This window comes from Triticum aestivum, chromosome 4A (assembly GCF_018294505.1).
Source record: "Triticum aestivum cultivar Chinese Spring chromosome 4A, IWGSC CS RefSeq v2.1, whole genome shotgun sequence".
Classification (NCBI taxonomy): domain Eukaryota; kingdom Viridiplantae; phylum Streptophyta; class Magnoliopsida; order Poales; family Poaceae; genus Triticum; species Triticum aestivum.
Window position 1 is genome coordinate 640,508,446 of NC_057803.1, and position 8,047 is coordinate 640,516,492.

Consider the following 8,047-nt stretch of genomic DNA (forward strand, 5'->3'; position numbering starts at 1 on the left):
TCAGAATGGTCGCCTTGATGTTTGAACATACGGCCAGGTCATCGTGCGAATCTCACTTGTCCATATTGGATTTCTAAAAGAAGTGGAGACATGAAAATCAAAGAATGGAAAAAATGTATGGACAGTCGTAAGGAGGTACTTGGAAGCAACATTGTGTGAAAGGCAAGAATTAAAGACAAGATAATCTCCATTCTCCATAATGGAGAGTCAGGGCCTATCTTGTTTTATGCTATTTTACCTAAGAGAAGGTAGTAGGTCCTAGTTAATAATACTCATGATCATGTGCTAAGAACAACTAATTAGGATTGGTTAGATGACTATGATGATGATGTGGTATCAAGTAGAAGTTGTATGATCGATGATGATGAGTATGACTTGTTATTATGATACCAATGACGAGTTATTTATTATTATGATCGATGATGCATGATGCTAAGTTGTTATATGAGCATGATTACTTATTATATATAACAGTGGGTGAAATGAACCTGGATTAGATTCAAGTGAAGCCAACATGTGGTGCACATCAAAAGTACTACTAATCCAAACTAGATCAAGTTTGGGTTAGAGTAGTAGTTTCGACATGCACCACATGTTGCCTCCACTTGAATCTACTCCATGTTCATTTCACCCACTGTTATATATAATAAGTAATCATGCTCATAAAATCATATGATGAAAGTACTGTATATAAAACCACACAAAGAAAATAAGCTGTATTTTAAAAATTACAGGAAAATTTAGCAGCAATGCTTTTTAGAACAAGCGCTCCTGCTACTTACAAGTAGCAGTAGCGCTATCCAAAGGAAAGCGCTACTGCTAACTAGGTATAGCAGTAGTGCTCCCTTTCCAGCGCTACTGCTACTAGTTAGCTGTAGGGCCTTAGTGGTAGCGCTGGACCCAGCGCTACTGCTTTGCATATTTCAAGCGCTACTACTAGGATTTTCCCTAGTAGTGGGGGAGTCCTACTCCCGGTGGGAGTAGGATTCCCCCTTTCCCTTGTTAGAGTAGGAGAGAAGGAAGGGGGAGAGAGAGGGAAGGAAGGGGGGGCGCCCTCCACCCAATTCGGATTGGGCTAGGGGGCGCGCCCTCCACCTTGGCCTTTCCCTCCTCTCTTCCACTAAGTCCCATATACTCTCCGGGGGGTTCCGGTAACCCCCCGGTACTCCGGTAAATGCCCGAACTCACCCGGAACCATTTTGATGTCCAAACATAGCGTTCCAATATATCGATCTTTATGTCTCGACCATTTCGAGACTCCTCATCATGTCCGTGATCATATCCGGGACTCCGAACTACCTTTGGTACATCAAAACACATAAACTCATAATACCGATTGTCACCGAATGTTAAGCGTGCGGATCCTACGGGTTCGAGAACTATGTAGACATGACCGAGACTCATCTCCGGTCAATAACCAATAGCGGAACCTGGATGCTCATATTGGTTCCTACATATTCTACGGAGATCTTTATTGGTCAAACCGCATAACAACATACGTTGTTCCCTTTGTCATCGGTATGTTACTTGCCCGAGATTCGATCGTTGGTATCTCAATACCTAGTTCAATCTCGTTACCGGCAAGTCTCTTTACTCGTTCCATAATGCAACATCCCGTAACTAACTCATTAGTCACATTACTTGCAAGGCTTACAGTGATGTGCATTACCGAGAGGGCCCAGAGATACCTCTCCGATACACGGAGTGACAAATCCTAATCTCGATCTATGCCAACTCAACAAACACCATCGGAGACACCTGTAGAGCATCTTTATAGTCACCCAGTTATGTTGTGAAATTTGATAGAACACTAAGTGTTCCTCCGGTATTCGGGAATTGCATAATCTCAAAGTCATAGGAGCGTGTATAAGTTATGGAGAAAGCAATAGCAGTAAACTAAATGATCAAAGTGCTAAGCTAACGGATGGGTCAAGTCAATCACATCATTCTCTAATGATGTGATCCTATTCATCAAATGACAACTATTGTCCATGGCTAGGAAACTTAACCATCTTCGATTAACGAGCTAGTCAAGTAGAGGCATACTAGTGACACTCTGTTTGTCTATGTATTCACACATGTACTAAGTTTCCGATTAATACAATTCTAGCATGAATAATAAACATTTATCATGATATAAGGAAATATAAATAACAACTTTATTATTGCCTCTAGGGCACATTTCCTTCATTCTCCCACTTGCACTAGAGTAAATAATCTAGTTCACATCGCCATGTGATCATCACCAATAGTTCACATCTTTATGTGATTAGTTCACATCTCCATGTGACTAATACCCAAAGGGTTTACTAGAGTCAATAATCTAGTTCACATCGCTATGTGATTAACACCCAAAGAGTGATCATGTTTTGCTTGTGAGAGAAGTTTAGTCTACGGATCTGCAACATTCAGATCCGTATGTATTTTGCAAATTTCTATGTCTACTAACTTCGGTACATCAAAACTCATAAACTCATAATATAACTGTCATAGAAACCTTAAGCGTGCGGACCCTATGGGTTCGAGAACAATGTAGACATGACCGAGACACGTCTCTGGTCAATAACCAATAGCGGAACCTGGATGCTCATATTGGCTCCTAGATATTCTACGAAGATCTTTATTGGTCAGACCGCATAACAACATACGTTGTTCCCTTTGTCATCGGTATGTTACTTGCCCGAGATTCAATCATTGGTATCTCAATACCTAGTTCAATCTCGTTACCGGCAAGTCTCTTTACTCGTTCCGTAATACATCATCTCGCAACTAACTTATTAGTCGCAATGCTTGCAAGGCTTATGTCATGTGTATTACCGAGAGGGCCCAGAGATACCTCTCCGACAATCGGAGTGACAAATCCTAATCTCGAAATACGCCAACCCAACATGTACCTTTGAAGACACCTGTAGAGCACCTTTATAATCACCAATTTACGTTGTGACGTTTGGTAGCACACAAAGTGTTCCTCCGGCAAACGGGAGTTGCATAATCTCATAGTCATAGGAACATGTATAAGTCATGAAGAAAGCAATAGCAACATACTAAACGATCGGGTGCTAAGCTAATGGAATGGGTCATGTCAATCAGATCATTCACCTAATGACGTGATCCCATTAATCAAATAACAACTCTTTGTTCATGGTTAGGAAACATAATCATCTTTGATTAACGAGCTAGTCAAGTAGAGGCATACTAGTGACACTCTGTTTGTCTATGTATTCACACATGTACTAAGTTTCCGGTTAATAAAATTCTAGCATGAATAATAAACATTTATCATGATATAAGGAAATATAAATAACAAATTTATTATTGTCTATAGGGCACATTTCCTTCATTCTCCCACTTGCACTAGAGTCAATAATCTAGTTCACATCGCCATGTGATCATCACCAATAGTTCACATCTTTATGTGATTAGTTCACATCTCCATGTGACTAATACCCAAAGGGTTTACTAGAGTTAATAATCTAGTTCACATTGCTATGTGATTAACACCCAAAGAGTGATCATGTTTTGCTTGTGAGAGAAGTTTAGTCTACGGGTCTGCAACATTCAGATCCATATGTATTTTGCAAATTTCTATGTCTACAATACTCTGCATGGAGCTATTCTAGCTAATTGCTCCCACTTTCAATATGTATCTAGATCGAGACTCAGAGTCATCTAGATCGGTGTTAAAAGGTTGCATCGACGTAACTCTTTACGACGAACTCTTTTATCACCTCCATAATGGAGAAATATTTCCTTAGTCCTCTAAGGATAATTTTGACCGCTGTCTTGTGATCTACTGCTAGATCACTATTGTACTCCCTTGCCAAAATCATGCTAAGGTATACAATAGGACTGGTACACAGCATAGCATACTTTATAGAACCTATGACTAAGGCATAGGGAATGACTTTTCATTCTCTTTCTATTTTATGCCATGGTCGGGTTTTGAGTCTTTACTCAATTTCACGCCTTGCAACACAGGCAAGAACTCCTTCTTTGACTGTTCCATTTTGAGCTACATCAAAATCTTGTCAAGGTATGTACTCATTGAAAAAAATCTTATCAAGCGTCTTGATGTTTCTCTATAGATCTTGATGCTCAATGTGTAAGCATCTTCACCGAGGTCTTTCTTTGGAAAAACTCCTTTCAAACACTCCTTTAATATTTCTAGAAAATTCTACATCATTTCCGTTCAACAATATGTCATTCACATATACTTATCAGAAAGGCTGTAGTGCTCCCACTCACTTTCTTGTAAATATAGGCTCCGCAAGTCTGTATAAAATTATATGCTTGATCAACTTATCAAAGCGTATATTCCAACTCCGAGATGCTTGCACCAGTCCATAAATGGATCGTTGGAGCTTGCACACTTTTGTTAGCATCTTTAGGATTGACAAAACCTTCTGGTTGCATCATATACAACTCTTCTTTAATAAATCCATTAAGGAATGTAGTTCTGATATCCATTTGCCAGATTTCATAAAATGCATCGTAGTCAACACCTTGAACTTGTCAAAAACCTTTTGCGACAATTCAAGCTTTGTAGATAGTAACACTACTATCAGCGTCCGTCTTCCTCTTGAAGATCCATTTATTCTGAATGGCTCACCAATCATTGGGCAAGTCAATCAAAGTACATACTTTGTTCTCATACATGGATCCCATCTCAGATTTCATGGCCTTAAGCCATTTTGTGGAACCTGGGCTCATCATCGCTTCCTCATAGTTCGTAGGTTCGTCATGGTCAAGTAACATGACCTCCAGAACAAGATTACCGTACCACTCTGGTGCGGATCTTACTTTAGTTGACCTACGATGTTTGGTAGTAACTTGATCTGAAGTTTAATGATCATCGTCATTAACTTCCTCACTGATTGGTGTAGGCATCACTGGAACTGATTTCAGTGATGAGCTACTTTCCAATTAGAGAGAACGTACAATTGCCTTATCAGGTTCTACTTTCCTCCCACTCTATTCTTTCGAGAGAAACTCCTTCTCTAGAAAGGATCCACTTTTAGCAACAAAGATCTTGCCTTCGGATCTGTGATAGAAGGTGTACCCAATAGTTTTTTTGGGTATTCTATGAAGACACATTTCTTTGATTTGGGTTCGAGCTTATCAGGTTGAAACTTTTTCACATAAGCGTCGCAACCCCAAACTTTAAGAAACGACAGCTTAGGTTTCTAGCCAAACCACAGTTCATATGGTGTCGTCTCAACGGATTTAGATGGTGCCCTATTTAATGTGAATGCAGCTGTCTCTAATGCATAATCCCAAAACGATAGTGGTAATTCGGAAAGACACATCATAGATGGCACCATATCTAATAAAGTACGGTTATGACATTCGGACACACCATTACATTGTGGTGTTCCAGGTGACGTGAGTTGCGAAACTATTCCACATTAAAATGAAGACCAAACTCGTAACTCGAATATTTGTTTCTGTGATCAGATCATAGAAACTTTATTTTCTTGTTACGACGATTTTCCAATTCACTTTGAAATTCTTTGAACTTTTCAAATGTTTTAGAAATATGTTTCATCAAGTAGATATACCCATATCTGCTCAAATCATCTGTGAATGTCAGAAAATAACGATACCTGCCGTGAGCCTCAACACTTATTGGACCGCACACATCAGTATGTATTATTTCCAACAAGTCTGTTGCTCACTCCATTGTTCCGAAGAACGGAGTCTTAGTCATCTTTCCCATGAGGCATGGTTCGCAAGCATCAAGTGATTCATAATCAAGTGATTCCAAAAATCCATCAACATGGAGTTTCTTCATGCGCTTTACACCAATATGACCTAAAGGGCAGTGCCACCTATAAGTTGCACTATCATTATTAACATTGCATCTTTTGGCTTCAATATTATGAATATGTGCATCACTATGATCGAGATTCATTAAACCATTTATATTGAGTGTATGACCATAGAAGGTTTTATTCATGTAAATAGAACAACAATTATTCTTTGACTTACATGAATAATCGTATTGCAATAAACATGACCCAATCATATTTATGCTCAACACAAACACCAAATAACATTTATTTTAGGTTCAACACTAATCCCGAAGGTAAAGGGAGTGTGCAATGGTGATCTTATTAACCTTGGAATCACTTACAACTCACATAATCACCTTGCCCTTAACTAGTCCCTGTTTATTTCGCAACTCCCATTTAGAGTTACTACTCTTAGCAACTGAACCAGTATCAAATACCGAGGGGTTGCTATAAACACTAGTAAAGTACACATCAATAACATGTATATCAAATATACCTTTGTTCACTTTGTCATCCTTCTTATCCGCCAAGTATCTAGGGCAGTTCCACTTCTAGTGACCATTTCCTTTGCAGTAGAAGCACCCAGTTTCAGACTTGGGTCTAGATTTGGGCTTCTTCATGGGAGTGGCAACTTGCTTTCCATTCTTATTGAAGTTCCCTTTCTTTCCCTTGCCCTTTTACTTGAAACTAGTGGTCTTGTCAACCATCAAAACTTGATGCTTTTCTTGATTTCTACCTTCGCTGATTTCAGCATCGCGAAGAGCTCGGGAATCGTTTTCGTCATCCCTTACATGTTATAGTTCATCACGAAGTTCTAGTAATTTGGTGATAGTGACTAGAGAACTCTGTCAATCACTATCTTATCTGTAAGATTAACTCCCACTTGATTCAAGCGATCGTAGTACTCAGACATTCTGAGCACATGCTCACTGGTTGAGCTATTCTCCTCCATCTTGTAGGCAAAATACTTGTCAGAGGTCTCATACCTCTCGACTCAGGCATGAGTCTGAAATACAAATTTCAGCTCTTGGAACATCTTATATTCTCTGTGGCGTTCAAAACGTTTTTGAAGTCCGGTTCTATGCCGTAAAGCATGGTGCACTAAACTATCAAGTAGTCATCATACCGAGCTTTGCCAAACGTTCATAGCGTCTGCATCTTCTCCAGCAATAGGTCCGTCACCTAGCGGTGCATCAAGGACATCATTCTTTTGTGCAGCAATGAGGATAATGCTCAGATCACGGACCTAGTTTGCATCATTGCTACTATCATCTTTCAATATAGTTTTTCTCCAGGATCATATCAAAAATAAACGGGGAGCTACATCGCGAGCTATTGATCTACAACATAGATATGCTAAATACTATCAGGTACTAAGTTCTTGGTGAATTAAAGTTCAATTAATCAAATTACTTAAGAACTCCCACTTAGATAGACATCCCTCTAATCATCTAAGTGATCACGTGATCCATATCAACTAAACCATGTCCAATCATCACGTGAGATGGAGTAGTTTTCAATGGTGAACATCACTATGTTGATCATATCTACTATATGATTCACGCTCGACCTTTCGATCTCAGTGTTCCGAGGCCATATCTGCATATGCTAGGCTCGTCAAGTTTAACCTGACTATTCCATGTGTGCAAAACTAGCTTGCACCCATTGTATGTGAACGTAGAGCTTATCACACCCGATCATCACGTGGTGTCTCGGCACGACGACTGTAGCAACGGTGCATACTCAGGGAGAACACTTATACCTTGAAGTTTAGTGAGAGATCATCTTATAATGCTACCGCTGAACTAAGAAAAATAAGATGCATAAAGGATAAACATCACATGCAATCAATATAAGTGATATGATATGGCCATCACCATCTTGGGCCTTTGATCTCCATCTCCGAAGCACCGTGATGATCACCATCGTCACCGGCTTGACACCTTGATCTCCATCGAAGCATCATTGTCGTCTCACCAACTATTTCTTCTACGACTATCGCTACTACTTAGTGATAAAGTAAAGCAATTACATGGTGATTTCATTTCATACTATAAAGCGACAACCATATGGCTCCTGCCAGTTGCCGATAACTTTGTTACAAAACATGATCATCTCATACAATAAAATTTAGCATCATGTCTTGCCCATATCACATCACAACATGTCCTGCAAAAAAAGTTAGACGTCCTCTACTTTGTTGTTGCAAGTTTTACGTGGCTGCTACGGGCTGACCAAGAACCGTTCGTACCTAC